General features: G+C 33.3%; 1 protein-coding gene and 1 long non-coding RNA gene across 2 annotated transcripts in view; both read left to right on the plus strand.

The window, feature by feature from the left end:
• LOC111086084 overlaps positions 1 to 3335 on the plus strand; it is a 15074-nt gene extending 11739 nt beyond the window's left edge. Inside the window, exons 2-3 of the long non-coding RNA XR_002610841.1 lie at positions 530 to 532; positions 3260 to 3335. This is a non-coding gene — a long non-coding RNA (uncharacterized LOC111086084). The remainder of the gene's footprint in view (positions 1 to 529; positions 533 to 3259) is intronic.
• LOC106460785 (transcription factor AP-2-epsilon-like) overlaps positions 1 to 19134 on the plus strand; it is a 188709-nt gene that overhangs the window by 16650 nt on the left and 152925 nt on the right. The window lies entirely within an intron of this gene.

A 19134-nucleotide genomic window follows, 5' to 3' on the forward strand; every position in this document is an offset into this window, starting at 1 on the left:
CAACAGGTAAGAAGAGACGTAGCCGTTCTTAAATGAGAAATTACTGGTGACTAAAGAAAGAACAGGTAGTACCCGCTGCCTATGTGTCTACTCTTAACTATATAACAAGATTGATTTTCACTCTTACCTAACGCCTTCATAGCTAAGAGTATTTGCTTAGCACAGCTCGAAACTTGGACCTTCAGGTACGCAGCTCGGCACATTTGCCTCGAGGCCAAACCCGGTCCGAAATCAAGTTGAAGACACTATTTTCTGAGCATCTAATACATATAAACAGTAGATAAAATACTGGACATTGTACAACCACTTATATTTAGTTTAAACTGGGTTTTTGCTATTTACAATATCAAATATATCATTGACTTGGTATGGGCATAAGATACAATATTTTTTTAAGTTGTGTGGACATAGCCTTTTTAATTTTTATGGTTAATTTGCAAAGCTATGCAAAAAATTTGTAAGGAACTTACACATATCAGCTTGCTAACTTTCTGTTTAAAAAGTTATATAGTTTTTAGTTTCGATCAAGGCTGTCTGTTTTGGAGGATGTTTCTCATTTAGTTATTATTGGATAATGTTTTCGATAAACACATTTTACTTTAGCATGAACCAATGTTTTCCAAAGTGTATGGAACGCCTCCCCAGGAGAGATTAGGAGAGCCAGTAGTACAATAATGTAAAATTAAACGATTTATTATATTTTTTATTAATGTGCATCCATAATTATTTGTATCCATCATTCTTTCTTTCAATATTTCCTTTATAGTTATAATTTATGTATCTAATTACATCCGAAAAACAACAAAAACTTTCTTTCATTGATATAATCTATGTATCTACTTACGTCTGAAAAACAACGAAAACCGTAAGTAGATACATAGATTATATCAATGAAAGAAATTTTTATTGTTTTTCAGATCATTTCTTTTATTAGTATGATTTATGTATCTAATTACATCCGAAAAACAACAAAAAACTTTCTTTTATTGATATAATCTATGTATCTAAATACATCCGAAAAACAACAAAAATGTTTCTTTTATTGGTATAATCTATGTATGTAATTACATCCGAAAAACAACAAAAATGTTTCTTTTATTGTTATAATCTATGTATCTAATGCCATCCGAAAAACAACTAAAAACATTTTTCTGTTATAATCTATGCATCTATTTACATCCAAAAAACAAACAAAAGTCTTGCTTTTATTGTTATAATCTATGTCTCCAATTGAATCCGAAAAAAAAAACAAATTTTTTCACTGTTATAATCTATGTATGTAATTACATCCGAAAAACAAAGAAAAAATATTTTTTTATTGTTATAATCTATGTATCTAAATACATCCGAAAAACAACAAAAATGTTTCTTTTATTGTCACAATCTATGTATCTAATTACATCCGAAAAACAACAAAAATGTTTCTTTTATTGGTATAATCTATGTATGTAATTACATCCGAAAAACAACAAAAATGTTTCTTTTATTGGTATAATCTATGTATGTAATTACATCCGAAAAACAACAAAAATCTGTTATTTACTATTATAACCTATGTATTTAATTACATCCGAAAAACAACCAAAAGGTTTTTTTATTATTATAATAATATAATATAATAACCTTTTATTGTTATGACCTACGTATCTAATTACATCCGAAAAACAACAAAAATATTTCTTTTATTTTTATAATTTATGTATCTAATTACGTCCGAAAAACAAACAAAAATCTTTCTTTTACAAGGGATAGTGTGAGTAATCTTAGACTACACATCTTGTCAAACTTTTTACAGATCCTCCATTGTACGTAGGCGTTAGCTTCTAAGACCATGTTTAAGCAGAAACGAAGGCACGAAAAGTTCATGAGAGCTGCATCGGAAGACTTGGCAGGAATGTAAACAAATGGTATTGCTGCGGTTCCAGTTTCTGTAGCCATCTTACTCATGAAAACAGCTGCTAATTTTGTAGAATGATTAGAATCCTGTGAACGTATAGCACTTAAGCTTTCGTCTTTCTCAAATTCTTCATTACTACCTTGTTTACAGTACCAGGAATGTTGTTGCAGCGTCATCGCATTGGCTTCGAGGGATTGGAGGATTCTCTTTCATAATCATAGCTTGCACTTTGCGGATGAGACCACTGATTTGGACTAGACTGGGGTGTGATTTCTAAGCCCGTTGCTGTCCTAAACTCTCTAATGTACGGCTTTTTTTTTCTTCTTTGGGAAACATTGTTATGTGTCTCCCGGTGAGACAGTGTTAAGTCTATGCTAGAATCCATGGCTCGATTCCTCGAGATGGGCACAGCTGATAGCCCAATGTAGCTTTGCTACAAAATATACAAACATTGTAATGTTGGGACCTTTGACATTATATCAGTTAACCATGTCGCTTTACAAACATCCTTTCTTGGAAAGGGGTGTGGCATGGAGCTCATTTTTATAGGCACTAAGCGAAAATCTGGAAAGTATTTGATTACGTTTAGAATTTGGTTTTAATAGTATTTTACTATATTTAGGTGCGTATAATTATTGTATATTAACTCTTGTTAGATTTCTGTCGAACCGAGGGCACTGTATGTCTGTTCAATAGCTTTATGAATTTCTACTAATTTTTTAAATGAGTTTATTGACACGGTTTGTGATTAAAGCATTCCAAAACTATCGTTACAGTAAAGGTCAACATTATTGTTTGTCATAGTTCTAGCCGATACGATCACTCGAATCTAATTGTTAATAAATAACTTTTTTTTTATAACTACTAACTAATTTTACATCGTAAGTTTCAGCTGCTAATCTGAAGTGTTCAGTAAAGTTCTGAAAAGGACCATTTCTATTTCATCAGTGACTAGGGTTCGATCCTGGGTATTCTTTGTGGAAGTCTAATGCGTTTTACGCTCATCTGGGGCTTGAAGCCTCATCCGTTTATGACTTGAATCGACTATTTTAATGTTTTCAAGAGGGATGTCCAGCTTCTGCCGATTTATATGCTAGGTCGACCGAGTGTATTATCAGTTAGGTGTGATTCATACTTACTCGTATCTGTCTGATTTCTGTAACCTCTTGTAATTTATGACTTGGTAACCGCTAAGTCAAGGAATAGGAGTTTGTTCGCCTATAAATAAAACTACCAAACAGTGTAAAAAGAGAAGACATGGACTGACTAGTTTTATGAATGAACAGGATTTGTAATATTGAAAAACAAAGTTAAGTATAATACCAGAAAATCACATCACTATAATCTTCTTAACAATCTTAGTCTTAGTTCCTCCCGTTCCATTGGGAACATTGGTCAACGAGACCTCGCCATCTGCCTCTGTCATGAGCGGTCTCCACTGCTTGGTCAATGGAAACACTTTATAAAGAAGAAACAAAAAGATGACAAATACCAAGAATAAATAGGAAGACAAACTACAGACACACAACCATATTTCCCTACGTCACAGGTCTCTCTGAGAACATACAAGTATGTAAATAATATAGAGTTATGGCAGTACTCAGAAGTCACAACACAGTGTGAGATCACAACTTGTATGCACCAAACCACAAAAAAAACATTTACAATACCCCCTGATATAACTGAGAAAAATACAGACCGAAAAATGTAATATCCAGGAATTGCAGTCTGTCTGAAATAGTTCATACCAGAGAAGACCATACAAGAAACTGGGATAATATTGATGTAATAGGGTATGAACCACACATGAGAAGAAGAAAGATAAAAGAAACTTACAAAATCCACCTAATTGATAACACGCTCAGTCAATCTAGCCTAGAAGTGAACAAAACCTGGATGTCCCACCACTTGAAAACATTCAACAACAGGATGTCCGAAATGTCTGGAACCATAGGCACTTCAACGGATTTTACAGAATGTATTCCACATATTGACCTTGTAATTCGAAACAAGTTTGAATTAACAGCAGGATTAACTAGACCTTCCCATACTTTGACAGCGTAATAATCAGTCACGTATCTGAAACAAGGGAAAGCTGCAAATCACCTATGGTTCAGGTTAGTTGATTCATGCTCTAACCAGGGGAAGACTCAAACCCCAGACGAATGGATAGCACATTAGATTTCCACTAAGACCTAGGATCGAATCCTGCCCAATACGAACATTGGAATTGTCCATTTTAAAGAACTTCCCTGAACACTTCAGGAGATTACATTTACACGGTTGTTCTTTCTATCATTATCATATGAACATACTTGTGTTCAATACGCATTTATACGGTTGTTCTGTCTATCAGTATCATATAAACATGCTCATGTTCACCCCACAGTTACACGGTTGTTCTGTCTATCATTATCATATGAACATGCTTGTGTTCACCGCACATATGCACAGTTGTTTTCTCTATCGTTATTATAATTACTTGCACGTTTTCACCTCACCTTTACACTTTATTTGTGTGTCGTTATAATATTAACTTGCTCGTGTTGATCTAACATTTACACAGTTTAGTAATCTATTATTGTTATGTTCATATGTTCAAATAAAGTCTGTCTGCCGGACTGTGGGATTTACTTTTTGACATGATACATTACTAAGAAAATATGTTCTGTAACACAACACTCTGTATCGCTCAATTATCAGTTAGGGTTAGTGCATTGCACGAGCTGTTGCGTAATGACATGTGAGGTCGTTTACGTTTTTCTTAGAGTTATTTATTTTCCCTTATATATAATCATGTTATAATATTTTTTTATTTTCTTTGGAAACCTATCCTGTTCTCTTTTCATCTTCCTGATACACCTGGAAGTAATCAAATAGGATGAATATGACACTTCATTGAACGCTTTCACAACTGAAAACCGCCTTTCAATTACACCTCTTTAACTAGTGGTGTAGCTACAGCCTCAGATCATGATCGTGTTTTAAAGTCGGTCACAGTATATCAAGCCATTTACATAAGTAACTCGCATTCATTTAGTTTTGTCAGCCCAGTGGTTAGTTTACCAGATTGTGGAGATGTGATTCCTTCGTTCACGTTCTGTTACCGCTAAAACAAAAATCAAACTCTGTACTTTAGAAATGTGAGTGCGTTATAACAGTAACAGTCAAATAATGGTTGCTTTTTTTGCTCACTTTTTGAGTTTTTAAAACGTTTGTGATTCTTTCAAAGTTTTAAAGATTGTTTGTTTGTTTGAAGTTAAGCACAAAGCTGCACAATGGGCTATCTGTGCTCTGCCCACCACGGGTATCGAAACCCGGACTCTAGCGTTGTAAGTCCGCAGACATACCGCTGTGCCACTGGATAGCAATTTTAAAGAAGCATAAACTTTTTACTCGTTACAATTTTGAAGTTACTGAACCTGTAAGACAAATTGGAGAAAAAAAGATAAAATTAATTTATTTGCGATAAAAAAGTCATCATATATATATATATATATATGTTATTGTATCTTGGTGGGACAGCGGTAAGCTTACGGATTTACAACACTAAAATGCAAGGTTCGATTCCACGTGGTGGACACAGCAGATAACCCAATTTGGATTTGCTCTAAAATAAAACAAACAAAGTATTTTCAATTAACGAAAATAAAATAATAAAATCTGTTAGTTAATAAAAAGTTATTAAATTATATATTATTTTATATAAAACGCTTAACATAATCTTTGATCATATGTATATGAGTTATATGTTAACTCCATTTATCCTCACAAGAAGGGTGTGGCTAGTGGTTAGCATGTCGAGCCGCGAATCAAAGGGTCCAAGGTCTGCGCGAGCATGACAAAAGCAAATCAATCTTTGTCTGGAACTGCTAGGTGACTACCTTTTCTTTGATCAGTAGTTCAAAATTAGGAACGGCTATACGTGAACCTTAAGAGATTCTGACCTGGCTTTTTATAACAGAAGGTGCAATTTCAATGTAATGCAACCTCATACGTTAATCTTAGAGTTTAGTGAGATTAATGTCATTTCTGTTTGAATGTTCCTGTGTATCATATTAAGAAAATCACTTACTGTCAGTACTCGTAAGCGAAGATGTGACAGAGAGGAAAACCTAAGAAAGATTATATCACTTTGGAAGACAGTTTTTACATTTTGTGACAGGGAACAGTTATTTCATGTTGGGAAATATTAGACTTTTTTACGAGATAGTTATCTACTGTTTTGTGACAAACAAGAAATAAACTTGAAATTGAAAAATGCTAGACATTTTACGAGACGGTATTTACTGTTGTTGTTTCGTTTGGTAAAGAACAATGATTACAATTATATATTTCAAAGGCCTGTTATTTCACTGTGGGGAAAAATAAGAAAAACAATTATGCAAAGGTAGACTTCTGTCTTAGTAAACCTAATATGTTTTGAAGCTGAAAATCCCTTCGCTTCACATTCTTAGGAAATCCACTTTTCACTATTTCTATATACTCACATATTAAAATTTTCATGAATGAAGGTGAGCATAAAATTTCTCCGGCAGATAGCTTCCCTTAAATGAGTACATTTTACCATATTGTATTTTATATCCTAGTTTTATTTTCATGATCTTTATGTGAGATGTTTTATATTTATTGCCTCGTTTCTCAATTTGTCCTTATTCCATCCAAGGTAAGATGATGCTGTTAAAAGTAACATAACTGTTGTGTTACATTCTCTTCCTTTTACGAGTTAAAAGTAACATAACTGTTGTGTTACACTCTCTTCATTTTACGAGTTAAAAGTAACATAACTGTTGTGTTATGCTTTCTTCCTTTTACAAGTTAAAAGTAACATAACAGTTGTGTTACGTTCTCTTCCTTTTATATGTTAAAAGTAACATAACTTTATTACATTTTCTTTTGTCTACATGTTAAAAGTAACATAACTATTGTGTTACATTTTCTTTTCTTACATGTTAAAAGTAACATAACTTTTGTGTTATTATATTTTCCTTTTACATTTTAAAGATAACAACTGTTGAGTTACACTTTCTTCCTTTTACTTGTTAAAAATAACATATCTGCTGTGTTACATTATCTTCCTTTTACACGTTAAATGTAACATAACTGTTGTGTTACATTCTCTTCCTTTTACACGTTAAAAGTAACATAACTGCTGTGCTAAATTCTCGTCCTTTTACACGTTAAAAGTAACATAACTTTTGCACTACCTTTATGAACATGCATCTGCATGTGTGTAATATATACGTGTATGTATACTCGCATATATTTTGATATAATAGACCATTCTTGCGAGGTATATAATATATATCAATGACTGAAATTTCTAAGTTTTATCTGATATCGCGTGTACTAGCAGTACCGAAAGAGTCTCTGATAAGAACAAATTACAAACTTACCGCTATCTTACCGCTGAACCACTGGGGGGAGATGAGGGCTTAAAGATCCTAGCGCTAATCCATAAACATTGTTTTTGTGTCTAGATTTGTTTATAAACGTGACTGGTTAGTATGTTTTTAGTGCCATATTGTGTCAATTACACTATATGTCATTCGTGCTAGTTTATTTATTTATTTTTATGTTTGCAAGAAACGCTGCATCTTGCTCTCTCTCCTAGTTCTGTTCATTCCAATAACTTGTGTTTGTGGTTATTAATACTGTTACGTCTCTGGTCGTTAATTAATTTTCAGTAAAAATTCTTTCCGAAGAAACTTTAGCGATACAAGTCCTTTCTTAAAGAAAACTAGTTTATTATTTCTCAATACAACTTTGCAATACACTTAATTTCCACAGTCACGCTATAACTTAAACAAACGCTATAATTCACAACGAACGAATGATTCACGCGCTTGACTCAATTGTCGTCTCTATCTCTGTCTGCAATTCAATTACATTATTGCCGTCACTTCTTGGCGGTCTTATATACAAGAATACCGTATATCTAGTAAACACTCGAAGCTTCACGAAGGGACATGAATTTTCTAGAAGCTCATGACGTGTTACTAGCGTCACGTGACTTCCGCTGTCATAACAATACTTTTGCCTATGCAGGTGCTCTCAGGCAGACAGAAAAGCAAGTAGACAGATTTTAGTCTGCGTGCTAGTTAAGAAATATACATACTCATATAGCGTATTATGACCCACCACAAAGGCTTTTGTTCATTATCCAAAGTTTTTCATACTTACTTTTGAAAATCAGTCTCAAGGTCTTATCCACCATTCTCTTCTATTTTTATATTTGCTTTGCCACTCTGAAAGCAGTGATTTTAATGGCTAAGAAAAATATCGTAATAGCGTAAAAGGCTACATTTTGAATTACAACCTGTCTTATAATTTATTATATTAGTATACTCAACTTTCAAAAATATATTCTACTTATAACTTTAAAACGAAGTTCGAGAGCAATCTTCCAATTATAAGTTTTAAAATGGTATTCAGATGTCAAAATCAACGAGCACTATAACCAAACGTTTTAATATATCTTCTTATCCTAACTCCATCGATTTTTCACAGTCCCTGGGCATCGTCTTTCCAGCGTAACCTGTTGGGTACTCTAAGAAACATAACTTTGACGAACAATGTGAGAAAAGACGTTATAACTTACATTAAATTACTGCTCTGTGATAAAATTACTTTTAGATGGTTTATTGTTAAATAAGTAAATGTTCTGATTTAACAAACAGAAAAGTTGAAGTTAAAATTTTATATTACATGATTACATTTCTATTATAAACCTCGTGATTACATTTTACTTATGACGTGGTTATATTTTTTATTATAAGCTCCATGGTTACAATTTAAATACAAACCTCGTGATTACATTTTCATTATAAACGACAGAACTACAAATGGATCCCATCAACTTTTCTTTCACATTTTTCTAAACTATTTCTACAATAAATTGCACGTGCGTCTATGATTTCATTGGTTACTGGAACCCTAATGATATATGACTTACAAAAAATACCATATATATTGTAATTAATCACGCTAATTACTGTTTGTAATTTTCCTATATAAATTAACATTACACTAAATACAATGCTATGTGATATTTCATAAATGCTACATTACGCCTCTGCTGATCTAATGAAATCCTGGTAGGCACTGCTGCGTAGGTTCGAGGCCCGTTTTTAAAACACAGCTAAAATTTGGTTAACATGATTTCCTGACAACTTAGATTGTGCAAACATCAATAATTACTACATGTAAAATGACAACAACGTAGAAGCGTATTGATACCAAAAATCAGATATGTCGAGTTCAAAGGTTATTCTTCGAGGTTTCTATGAAAGATAGAAAGAAGCTTCATTTTTGAACGTTAAAAAATAATTTTGAGAAACGCTAGTGTAATTAAGATTAGTTACAAAAAGATTAGAAGTTTACATATTCAAAGAGTAAATAACAAACGTTGGTATGTACAATATTAAGCTAAATATATCGTTAGATATATCAGTGGCGTAGGAAGAGGCCTCCTCCTCTCCACGTTTCAGTCTGTCCCAGTAAAAAGGCACCACAAGCAGTATAATGCATCAAATTATCAAATTTAATACAGATTCCAAGAGCTTCCAGAGCCATAAGGCGAGCTCTGTATCCCGGCCGAAATGAGTACGCCTGTGGCGCACATTCCCTCGCTTCGTTTGGTCATTTAAACTTTGGTGATCCCCTCCTACATCTCTGTGTATAAATTATCTAAATGACCATCCATGCACAACATTAGTTTTAAATAGGTTTTATTGCAGTTATCAGATGAAAATGCAGATTTTTGTCACCGCTTTTCATTTTTCAAATTTGTTTCATAAGAATGCTTCAGATTTATGCTAAAAGCTAATAATTTAGTTGAAAGTTTCTTGTCGCAGTCACTATTTTTACTTATTTAACAATCAGGAAGATGGACCAGACTCTTTAGGCCAGCTAAACCTACACAGGTTATACAATGGGTGATTGATAAATTAATTGTTTATTTGTTTGTTGAATTTCGCGCAAAGCTACTAGGGCTATCTGCGCTAACCGTTTAAAAGTTCTAGACTAGAGGAAAAGCAGTTAGTTAATACCACCACCCTTCCGACTCTTGGACTACTCTTTTATCAACGAAAAATTGATCGTCACATTATAACACCTCCACGGCAGAAAGAGCGAGCATGTTCGGTGACGGGATTCGAACTCACAACCCGTAGATTGCTAGTCGAATGCCTTAACCACCAGGCTTTCAGCAATCTATAGACAGGCAAATAATTCATAAATGGTGAGGGGAAAAATAACTGTTAGTAGTTTGGAATGATATGATGAGAGCACAGTATCATTGAGATCATACCAGGTTATCTTCATGGTTATATCCTTCAGAAATGTTATTAATATGTATCATACACCAAAACTCATGAATAGAAAAGCTGTAGACACTAAGAAATGAAACATCTCAAACCAGAAATGTTTACAATCCGTTCTCAAAAACAACAGTTATAGGTATTAACCCACCCTTTCCATGTATATGGAGCTATGCTATACAGAAGATTGAAATCCGACCACAGCAATGGTTGCTACACAAGTCCGGCAAGCCATTACACCTTTGAAGAGTCCAAAATGGCAAAAAAGTATTCAACTATTACACAAAGTATCATACAAGCATTATGCTGTATCTGCTTCCAAATTATGTAAATAATGGCACAGTACTAATTGAAAAACAATTTAACATGGTTATAATGTATGGATAATGTCACTGGAATGTTCAAGTTACTGTAAGATTGTTATGTATACCGGACGGTTGGTTCACAGATAAACGTTATCGTTCGCATCAGATGGTAGGAAATGTGTCTCAGCAGCTGCATAATACAGACTCATTTACGCAGTGCAGGCACATTAGGAAACTAAACCAATGCTGACATTTGTCACGTTTGGGCAGCATTTTGGACACAACTGTTGAGCGTTTACCACCATTTCATATTAATTTTAGGATGTTTACCTCATATCCATTTATGTCTATAATTTCTGTTGTTGTGGCGCGATTCTGGTAATATTTGGTTTAAAATATTTAGTTTGTTATTATCTACATTTTTTAAAACTTTTGGTGTATGATGCCCATTAATAAAGGTTTCAGAGGGTAAGACCGTGTAGTTCAGTTTCAAATACACAATGATGTTGTCACAGTGTTAACACGCAACACCTCATTCCATACTGTTTTCCTGAGCTATTTTCCCATCAAATAAGTTCTGTCTTCCACATTATATGTATATTTGTGTGTGTAGAACAATTAATGGCTAGTCTGATAAACAACTAATTTTAGCTTTTATCTTCAACACCGCTGACGATTAAAATGATTTTAAGATAAATAAGTTTACCTGTTTTCTCTATCTCATGGTTTGTTTTATAGTAAAGCCACATTAGGCTATTTGCTGTGTCCATCGCGGGGAATCAAACCCCATATCTAGCGTTGTAAGTCCGTAGACTTACTACTGTCCTACCGGGGGACTTACCTTATAGCTGTAAGAACAGATTCGTCTACATTGTATATATAAATAGTGAGAGAGAAAAAAATAAGGTTGAGCATGTTTATGAGCAGGAGAGGAGATATTATGTATACTAATAAGATCCTTAAAAATAAGGTTGGTCCACTACTTTCTCCCTAACTGTAACGAATGGAGTTATAATGAATGTTTGGACTGCTAACATTGTAATATTTATTTCTCTTGTTGAACTAAGATTTGCGTAATTAGGCAAAATATTCATAGACTCAGCTCATAGAGATGTATGCAGATTGGGGATTTAGAATTTACGAGACTGGGCTATCTTTTGTAGTGTGTTTTATAATATGTGAGGACCCACGAACAAAAGTTCAGTGGAGAAAGCCGCCCACATTACACATGGACAAGTTTCACGACGTATGAGTTCAACCATCGCATACCTCAAGAAGCTGGAGAATGAAACAGGAATTTATGCACGAAAACGTACTGGTCAAGTCGGCAGACGCAGCGTCTGTGGATTTCTGTGGAAACGGACGTTGTTCTCGTACACGAAGTGGCTAATTGAGAATTTTGAATATTACAGCCTTATTATGGAGCCTGCCTTTTGCAATGGAATCTACGATGCAGCTTTATTGTCAATATGCACAGTCATCAGACAAAGCATGATCGGACGTGGCGTTATTGGCTGTTACGATGTGATGAGGCTCCAAAATCACTTGAATAAAACGTACTCAACCTCTGTATAATCATAATGACACAAAATTCAACATTCATTGTGTGGTGATAGTCAACAGAAGCACATATCCCCTCAAGCGAAACCTTTATAAAGTAGTTGGATGTAACAGTGGTACAGTGTATTGCTGTCTAGGAAAATAAAAACAAAAAAATAGTTCGAAAGAGCGTCTCTTTAAATAGAATTAAAAAAAAACTAGATAAATGACCTGAAACTAAAGAGAATTGACATTTGAACTCAAATAAACTTAAACGATTCAACAAGGCCAGTCTTAAACAGAGAAGAAGAAAAATATTATGTAAAATAAAAGAAAAAGAAAGATGAAAGTTCAAGCCATGATGGTCATTTTGAAGATGAGGTGAATAAGTTTTTATGAAAGGGCAGACTATTCTGATTAACTGATTGTAAGCAGACAAAACTGGTTGGAAAAACCGAATTTGTCGGATCGTAACCTCATAAACCAATTTGGTAGTCACCAAGGCCCAACAGACCAGTGAGAAATCCGGGATAGTCTAGGCTGACCACGTGTAGAGAGGTGATACATCAATAACAGGTCTTCTGTTCCAACCTTAAACTAAAGCTAATATACAACATGTAGAAACATATTTAGTTTAAAATTATAAGAAGATATAGTTTATGGCAAAACCACACAGAATTGCAGCGTTGTTTGTATATTATAAACAAAATATTTTTACTGTATTACAATATCAACTGTTTTCTGTGTAACCACTTCAATCAGAGTTCCAATTACGATTACTTAACAAGGGGAACTCCATTATTATAATGAAAGAAGTGTAACACTCTACTGGTACTATCATATAAATAAATCGGTTTTAATTACCTCAATTATCAGCCGCTAATTACACAAACTTAATATTTCATAATAACTTTCTATAAAACAAACATTAAGAGCAAACTTTAAATATGATTGGTGGAGGTAATATTTGACACAGGAAGATCAGTACGACTGTAACCCAACACGCGTGACTCCACAGGGGCTAAGTCAGTCAGTAGATTCTCTCTCTCGAAACGTTCCCCCATGCTTATGATGTTGTTAACAATAGGGTAGGGGTGAAATTGATATTTATTTTAACATTGGGAATAGCGTTTCACGGTTGGTCCCACTTAGTTGAAACACTGCTGTAAATATCACAACATCGTTGCAAACACTGCTGTAAATATAAATGTATCACAACATCGTTGCAAACACTGCTGTAAATATCGCAACATCGTTGCAAGAGGAGTTATTCGTTATTGTTATTGTTTTTCTTGCTGAAATGTTTCAAATTCAGACAAATCTTGTGTCATCATAGCCTGAGATGAGGCGCAAACCCACATTTCAAGTGAGTAACAGACATGTTCCTATAGTTTACAAATAGTCGACAAATAGCGAGAAAATGCAAGGAGTCGTATAAAATTTCCTGTTTCAACGAAATTTTCTTTTGCTTATTTACACAGTAGTATCTTCTCGTTCTAGAGGTAGAAATAACTACATAATTTAAACTCGGATTCTCAAAAGTTTATGGAAATACAAAAAGAAATGGAATGAATTACCAGTATGGGGATTAAGTTTAGTCCAGGTAATTAGAATTGTATTTCTAAGACTTGTTTAGTCCAGGTTGATTAGTTTTGTATTTCTAAGACTTGATTAGTCCAGGTTGATTAGTGTTGTATTTCTAAGACTTGTTTAGTCCAGGTTGGTTAGTATTGTATTTCTAAGACTTGTTTTGTCCAGGCTGATTAGTATTATATTTCTAATACTTGTTTAGTCCAGTTTGATTGGCTTTGTATTTCTAAGACTTGTCTAGTCCAGGTTGATTAGTTTTGTATTTCTAAGACTTGTCTAATCAGGGTTGCTTAACTTCGTATTTGTAAAACTTGTTTAGTGCAGGTTGATTAGTTTTGCATTTCTAAGACTTGTTTAGTCCAGGTTCATTAGTTTGTATTTCTACGACTTGTTCAGTCCAGGTTGATTAGCTTTGTATTTCTAAATGTACTAAACAAGTCTTAGAAATACAAAGCAAATCAAACTGGACTAGACAAGTCTTAGATGTACAAAACTAATCAACCTGGAATAGACAAGTATTAGATGTACAAACTAATCAACCTGGACTAATAAAGCCTTAGAAATACAAAGCTAATCAACCTGGACTAAACAAGGCTTAGAAATACAAAACTAATCAACCTGGACTAAACAAGTAAGTCGTAGAAATACAAACTAATAAACCTGGACTAGAAAAGTCTTAGAAATACAAAAGTAATCAATCTGGACTAAACTGATCTTAGAAATACAAAACTAATGAACCTGGACTAAACAAGCATTAGAAATATAATACTAATCAACCTCGACTAAACGAGTGTTAGAAATATCACACTAATCAACCGTTTAGTCCAGGTTGATTAGCTTTGTATTTCTAAGACTTGTTTAGTCCAGGTTGATTAGTTTTGTATTTCTAAGACGTGTTTAGTCCAGGTTGATCAGTTTTGTATTTCTAAGACTTGTTTAGTCCAAGATGATTAGTTTTGTATTTCTAAGACTTATTAAGTTCAGGTTGATTAGTATTGTATTTCTAAAACTTGTTTAGTCCAGGTTGATTAGTATTATATTTCTAATACTTGTTTCGTCCAGATTGATTAGTATTGTATTTCTAATACTTGTTTAGTGCAGGTTGGTTAGTTTTGTATTTCTAAGACTTGTCTAATCCAGATTGATTAACTTGGTATTTGTAAAACTTGTTTAGTACAGGTTGATTAGTTTGATATTTCTAAGCCTTCTTTAGTCCAGGTTTGTTAGCTTTGTATTTCTAAGGCTTTATTTGTCCAGGTTGATTATTTTGTACATCTAAGACTTATCTAGTCCAGATTGATTAGTTTTGTACATCTAAGACATGTCTAGTCCAGTTTGATTTGCTTTGTATTTCTAAGCCTTGTTTAGTCCAGGTTGATTAGCTTTGTATTTCTAATACTCGGTTAGTCGAGGATGATTAGTATTATATTTCTAATACTTGTTTAGTCAAGGTTGATTAGTTTTGTATTTCTATGATCAGTTTAGTCCAGATTGATTAGTTTTGTATTTCTAAGACTTTTCTAGTCCAGGTTGATTAGTTTTATATTTCTAAGACTTGTTTAGTCCAGGTTGATTAGTTCTGTATTTCTAAAACGTGTTTAGTCCAGGTTGATCAGTTTTGTATTACTAATACTTGTTTAGTGCAGGTTCATTAATTTTGTATTTCTTAGACTTGTCTAGTCCAGGTTGATTAACTTTGTATTTCTAAGTCTTGTTTAGTGCAGATTGATTAGTTTTGTATTTCTAAGCCTTGTTTAGTCCAGGTTGATTAGCTTTGTATTTCTAAGGCTTTATTAGTCCAGGTTGATTAGTTTGTACATCTAAGACTTGTCTAGTCGAGGTTGATTAGTATTATATTTCTAATGCTTGTTTAGTCCAGGTTGATTAGTTTTGTATTTCTAAGATCAGTTTAGTCCAGATTGATTAGTTTTGTATATCTAAGACTTTTCTAGTCCAGGTTGATTAGTTTTGTATTCCTAAGACCTGTCTAGACCAGGTTGATTAACTTTGTATTTGTAAAACTTGTTTAGTGCAGGTTCATTAATTTTGTATTTCTTAGACTTGTCTAGTCCAGGTTGATTAACTTTGTATTTCTAAGTCTTGTTTAGTGCAGATTGATTAGTTTTGTATTTCTAAGCCTTGTTTAGTCCAGGTTGATTAGCTTTGTATTTCTAAGGCTTTATTAGTCCAGGTTGATTAGTTTGTACATCTAAGACTTGTCTAGTCAAGGTTGATTAGTATTATATTTCTAATGCTTGTTTAGTCCAGTTTGATTAGTTTTGTATTTCTAAGATCAGTTTAGTCCAGATTGATTAGTTTTGTATTTCTAAGACTTTTCTAGTCCAGTTTGATTTGCTTTGTATTTCTAAGCCTTGTTTAGTCCAGCTTGATTAGCTTTGTATTTCTAATACTCGGTTAGTCGAGGATGATTAGTATTATATTTCTAATACTTGTTTAGTCCAGGTTGATTAGCTTTGTATTTCTAAGACTTGTTTAAACCAGTTTGATTAGTTTTTATTTCTAAGACTTTTCTAGTCCAGGTTGATAATTATGGTATTTCTAAGACTTGTTTAGTCCAGGTTCATTAGCTTTGTATTTGTAAAACTTGTTTAGTCCAGGTTGATTTGCTTACTATTTCTAAGACTTGTTTAGTCTAGGTTGATTATTTTTGCATTTCTAAGACTTGTTTAGTCCTGGTTGATTAGCTTTGTATTTCTAAGAGTTGTTTAGTCCAGGTTGATCAGCTTTGTATTTCTAAGACTTGCGAATCCGTGATTATCCCTAAGTTAAAAGCGATTATAAACTAGTTGTTTCTCTAATCAAAACTTATTAGATATTTAAACCCGTTCTAGTGTCTATACGTATGTTGAGTTTAACTGATATACAATACACCTAGAAGTGGATCCAGCCTATTTCTTACGCAGCAACGACAACTAAACTTGTGACACTCATAAAGACCTGACAACGAAGGTCTAGTTAATGATTTGTGACATTCCTAGTTTGTAATCTGAAATGATTTAAATCAGCTGAACTCTACTTATTCCAGTTTATTTTACAGTTTGACTCTCGTCCAATTGATTACATCCGAACTAGTTAAAACTATTATTAAGGGGTTTTATTGGTTTAGTAGCATTAGTACAATCTATCTGAATATATATTCTAACTGATGTACTAAACCCAGTTGATTTTGATCTCATGCACGTAAACTGTTTATATTTCTTTTGTTGTTTTGCCGTGTGTTTTTTGTTTGTTTGTGTAATCATAGCATAAAAAGTATTGGAAAAAATAACTTACTTCAATTGCTTACTTCATTTTCAGTTAAGAAATATAATCGAGTTTAATCGTTTGATCAAATCACTCGTTATTATTTGTTATGATTATTGAATTGATTTATTTCTTCTTTTCAACCTAAATGTGGTTTCCTTCTATAAGATTTATTCTTCTTTCTAAAATTTAATAATTGTGTAATTTATAAGGGGTTTTAAGAATGCCTTTCGGGCATTCTATTTTGGAAAAAAAAATGTTTATATAATTGTTATTGTTGTATAGAAGGCGTTATCACTTTAGTTATGATTTATAACAACTTTCTTTGCTTGTGGAGACAAAAACATGTACCTATTGATGTGATCCTTAATACCCTCAGGAAGTAGATCAATGAATAATACAATGTTCATAACTTAACTGTTTTGTTTTACAAATAACTTATACTTTAAGTCTTAAAAGGATCTGCATACTGCAACAAAAACGCTTGTTGTGAGAAAAAGAGAGTGTTTCAGATTTCAGGAGCTAAGTTTAACAAAACCTCATGTTAAACATGTGAAGGAAATGATAGAGGTTCTCCTGAAACACTTGACAGCTGTAAACTTTAATTCAATAAATTATTCAAATGGTTGTTTTTTATGTTACGTCATATTTAAAACGCATCATAATTACCCATTTTTGTATTTGAAAAGAAATCCCAAAGGTAATTTAGGATAGATTAACGATTTGTATTTACATGTAGTTATCACACCAACTAAAGAGCACGCGAAAGTAATGTTTTGTTTTAACCAAAGAAGGAAAATATAATAATAGTAAACAGAAATACACATGATTTTGATAAAAGTTTATAGTAAATTACTTCCCATTTGCTTGTATTATTTGAAGAAAGAACTAATTTTCTTGGGCTATGCACTAATAAATGTGCTGCGACAGGATTCCATAATTGGAGGGAGAAGAGACTGTGGTTTGACCTGTGACAAAAAAACTTCTAGAGCGTAACAACTACCGTAATTAATGTCGATTTTCCACTGAAAGTAACCTTGTGCAGTAATCATCTCGTACAACAACAAAAATTTGGGTTAATCTTCATTTTGTTTGTGTTCTATATAAAGTTTGTCATTTTACAACGTACAAATAACTTAATTCCAAACGTCGCACAAAAATCTTAGCTTTAATAAGATGCAGTAAAATATTTCCTAATTCAACAAACCCATTCCATCCAGTGGCTGAACTACAAATATGAGGGTTTATAACACTAAAACTCGGATTTTAATACCCGTGGTGGGAAGAGCACAAACAGTGTAGTTTTATGTTTAATAATAAATAAATAAACAATAACAACAACAACAAACAAAAAACACAAATAAATCAGCCAACTGAACTTAGTTAATTTGAATAACACCTGTAGCGACCTCTAGTGACCCTTATCAGCATTTCGATGGATGGATTGTTCGGTTTTTGAAAATTTGTTGTTTTCTTCCTATTTGTATAATTAATACTTGAAATCTTTAGCATTTGGTGAAACTCCATAGTTACAAAAGAAAGACAACTGTACGTTTCATACATATTTCAAACCACGGTAGTAATAAACGAAATATTTGTAAGATTTTAAATAGTTTACGTTTTTCTCAATTCTTCCTGTTTTAAGCCACATTTCAGTACTTTGACTTGAACAGTATTTACAACTGTTAATTACAGCTCATCTCAATTGCTTAAAACTGAATAAGTTATCGGAAAGAAACTCCTAAAACGAGCTTATTTTCAATATTTCTGTTCTGTCCATTCGATTCCTACGCCTGTCTGTAATGCCACCACGCTTGTCAATGGTCTGTCTACTAATTGTTTTATATTTGTCGATGCGACACGCCACCTATATGATAAGCGAGATTAGCTGACTTGTTAATCCTTAGCACTTCCCCATTTTTGTGCTGTTCTGTTTGTAGATGCAATTATTCGAAACTCTAGAGTCTTTGGACAGTTACAACCTGATATCGCTCAAATGCTATAGTTAACAATGCCCGAGCTGTCACGCGCCAATTCTGTCCACAGGGATGTCTCTTTCTCGCGCGCTCGATGAAATGGAGGTGCGCCGTAGTACTACTAATAGCGAATCCTCACGGGAAATATCCCTATACTCGTGTAACGATCATTAGCGTTACACACATATAATATGAAGTGATAATTGAGCGTGTTGGTTAACCTGCCAACAGATGGTGCTGAG

This window comes from Limulus polyphemus, unplaced genomic scaffold (genome assembly GCF_000517525.1).
Source record: "Limulus polyphemus unplaced genomic scaffold, Limulus_polyphemus-2.1.2 Scaffold836, whole genome shotgun sequence".
NCBI lineage: Eukaryota > Metazoa > Arthropoda > Merostomata > Xiphosura > Limulidae > Limulus > Limulus polyphemus.